The following is a 3,998-nucleotide window of genomic DNA, read 5'->3' as shown; positions in this document are numbered from 1 at the left end:
AGAACAAAGAGCGCAGTGAGTTAACCACTTCAAGCACTGTCCTTGAGACGAGGAGCAGGCAGGCTCGCGACCTACCACGTGCCTCTGGAGGCAAGCAGCAAGTAGTTCCATTTACTATCTGGACGTGCCTTTGGCTGGCATTCAACAGCTTGCAGCTTAGCAAATAATGTGTTCTTTCCCATGGGCTTCACCTGAACATCCTCCCAGCTCTTAAGGAGATCGGAATAAGCAAGCTTGAACTCAAATGACTTCTAAGTCAGAATGGGCTCCACATAGAAACTGCGTCACTTGTGGGCTCCCATAGCCTTGAGTGTCACTGGCATGGAAAACCCAAAGCAACATTCCAAGAGCTTGGAGATTTGCGGTTAGAGTACCGACTCCACCCACATTTCCGAGCAAATCCCCAAGTGACGTAGCCTGCTGTGGGAGCTCCTTCCGCCCCCTCAGCCAATAGTCTTTAAGATACGGTGTGGTGGGCGAGTCTTCCGCTCCCTCAGCCAATAGTCTTTGTCTGCTCTCTAGAACAGCCTCAGAGCATCCAGCATAGACATGAAAAAAGGAGAGGCTTTGTCACCACCACCCCTCCTGGGTCAGCTGGAGCAGGCAGCCTGAAACTGACTGGGGTGGTTCCCACAATAAAACCAAATTTGAACATAAGGATTGTTTCAGGACCCTGAGTGGATAAAGCACCAACTCTCTGTCTGTGTGTGTGTGTGTGTGTGTGTGTGTGTGTGTGTGTGTGCAATTCTCATGGGGAGGGAGAGTCAACAGACCCCCGTCACTGTTGATACAGCTGTAGGGATTAGCACACTAGCACACAGAGACTACGGACGCTAATGTCACTACACTCTGTATGGTAGGGAGAGAGAGAGAGAGACACGTCTGAAATGAATAAAAGGGGAAATTAGGTCTTGGAGTTCAGGCCTGCAATCTCAGCACTCAGAAGGCTGACGCAAGGAAATTGCAAATTCAATACAAGGCCTCCCTGGGTTAGAGTGAGTTCAAGGACAGCCCAAGCAACTTACCTCACAATAGAAATAGATCTGGGCTAGAGATCAGGGAAGAGTGTTTGCCCAACATGTTCAGATGTTTGCTAGGTTCAATCCTCAAATAAGAAGGGAAGGGAAGGGGAGGGGAGGGGGAGGGGAGGAGAGAGGAAAAGAGGGGAGGGGGAAGGGAGGGGATGGGAGGGGGAGATAGAGGAAGTGAGAGAAAAACAGGGAGTTCTCAGAAGCAGAGAACAGATGATAAGAGACAAAACAGTGGCATTTACAACTGAAAGTAGGATGCTTAGAAAGTAAAAAACGGTGATGAACTTCAGCAAAAAGAGAGGCTGGAGGAAGGAGCCAGTGCTCTGGAAACAGGATAATTGTCATTATCTACTAGCGAGAACAAAGAGAAAAGAACTGGAAAATATTAAGCAGAACAGGGTGGCACATTGCACATGGGGATAATAATCCAAACCACTGGCTTTCTATCAGAAGCTCAGACGACGGTGGAGCAGCACATTCCAAGTGCTCAGGACTGAGTAGGAAAAGAGCGTCAAGTGCTCCTTCGTTTGGCTGTTTCTCTGGAGAAGTGGGTGCTGAGCTGGGAGCCAGACTCTCCTATGTGCTAGGCAAGCCTTTGCCACAGAGCTGTACCCGGCCCTGCAAATATGGGACCCCGTGGCCAGCAAGCACATCCTTCCATAGCAAAAGCAGGAAGGAAAAGGCAGACAGGCCCTGTGAGAACTGAGATCCGCTCGGACCCAGGCTTGAGCTCTTCAAAGTGAAGGGAGCAGTGCAACGCACAATGAAGGGAGAGTGACAGGGAGTGTCTGACTGGATGCAGGAGACTGTCTGTCTTCTTCCCTTACGGTCTTCAAAGTATGCACAACTGCTGAAAACAAAAATGGCAGCCTCCTCAGATGAGGCCATGGGCCCAGAAGTGCTGTCTGTGATCGCAGGAATAGCAAGGAGGTGGGAATGGAAGTAACAAAACCCTAGCTATATCCAGAATTGCCTGTGCATGCCTGCAACTGTAGCGTTTAGGGGGCTGAGGAAGTAAGTCTGAGGCTAGACCAAGCTGTATAGACACTTCCAGACCAACCTAGGCTACCTACAAGACTGTGTGTGTGTGTGTGTGTTTTAGCTCTAAGTTGGTTGGGAAATATTTTATTATATATGTTACAGTACTAGATAAGCTTGGATAATTTCTGAATTTTTATTTATTAATGGTATGTGTGCACGGTGGGCTGGACCTGTGGAGGTCAGAGGACAGTCATGTGGAGTCTGTTCTCTCTCTCTACCTTTACATGAACTCAGGTTCTGGGGAACAGACTCAGTCACCAGGCCTGTACATCAAGCCACTGGGCCATCTCACCACCCTCTAAGGGAATAATTTTAAATATTCGAGGAATAGTTAATGGAATATTAATAGAAGCTAATATCAGAAAGACCAAAAAGAAAACAAATAATAGCCATAGACGTCAACAGACCTACGTCAATAACTGGCTGTGATACACAGGGTCCAGTTGCAGTGCCAGGGGCACTAACTCCCCTCTTGTGCTTCCAGTTGACAGAGGCAAATCAAGGTCCAAGAGGTTAAACTCCACACAGGGACATGTGCTTGCCTGTCCCTGAACCTTAATGAACCACTTGTCTCGTGGTTAAAATGGAGACCTATTTTCAGCCTCAAAATGTCTGTGGAGATCACACTTGTGCCCCGGTATACCTGAAGCACTTAGCTAGCCTGCAGTCTGGCACACCGTAGGTGCTGCACAAGAAACCCTTGAGTTGTTTTGATAGTGAATGTGTCTGCATTATTATGATTAGTGAGAGACAGCAGATCCACCACTGCGATCTCATCCTATGTAGGCACCGGCATCCATGCACAGCTTCCAGTTCCTAAAGGGCTGGCATCCTGGACATCCCAAGACACCATCAGGCTTTCTCTGCTCAGTCCCAAGCTTCTGGCAGACCAACTGATGGTGTTTGCTGCCCTCTGCTGGCCATCAGCTTCAGCAAGCTTGCTGGAGCGTCCAAGCTGATGACTGGAAACTTCAGCATCTTTCAAAACTCTTTTTTCCTCCTCCCAAATTGTATTTAGAGCCTTATATTACTCAATAAAAATTTCTATAAGAATCCTATCTCATGCTCACCACCTTGGGCCAAGAAATACACACCAGTGGGAGCTTCCAAGTCCTGCAGTTCTCAAACTTGGGGTGGTCCTCTGGACTTGGGGTCTGGTGTGTCACACAGGTAGCATTTTCATCCACCTTCAAACATTTGAGGTAGTTATTCACTTGCACACAACTACAGTCAGCCAACTCATAAGCAACTAAATTCTCAGAGCGTTTGCAAGTGCTAGGGACCCACCAATGGCAGACAACGTCTGTCCCCACTGGACTTCTTTGGGGACAGGGAAGAAACACGTGATGGTGGACACACAGAATTCATGGGTTATACAGTGCACTGGAAGGGTTTAAGTGCTAAACACGTGATGGTGGACACACAGAATTCATGGGTTATACAGTGCACTGGAAGGGTTTAAGTGCTAAACACGTGGTGGTGGACACACAGAATTCATGGGTTATACAGTGCACTGGAAGGGTTTAAGTGCTAAACACGTGGTGGTGGACACACAGAATTCATGGGTTATACAGTGCACTGGAAGGGTTTAAGTGCTAAACACGTGGTGGTGGACACACAGAATTCATGGGTTATACAGTGCACTGGAAGGGTTTAAGTGCTAAACACGTGGTGGTGGACACACAGAATTCATGGGTTATACAGTGCACTGGAAGGGTTTAAGTGCTAAACACGTGGTGGTGGACACACAGAATTCATGGGTTATACAGTGCACTGGAAGGGTTTAAGTGCTAAACACGTGGTGGTGGACACACAGAATTCATGGGTTATACAGTGCACTGGAAGGGTTTAAGTGCTAAACACGTGGTGGTGGACACACAGAATTCATGGGTTATACAGTGCACTGGAAGGGTTTAAGTGCTAAAC

Source organism: Alexandromys fortis, unplaced genomic scaffold (assembly GCF_014885135.2).
Source record: "Alexandromys fortis isolate MF-2015 unplaced genomic scaffold, M_Fortis_MF-2015_v1.1 scaffold_216, whole genome shotgun sequence".
NCBI classification, from domain to species: Eukaryota; Metazoa; Chordata; class Mammalia; order Rodentia; family Cricetidae; genus Alexandromys; species Alexandromys fortis.
Note: the sequence above shows the minus strand (reverse complement) of the source record.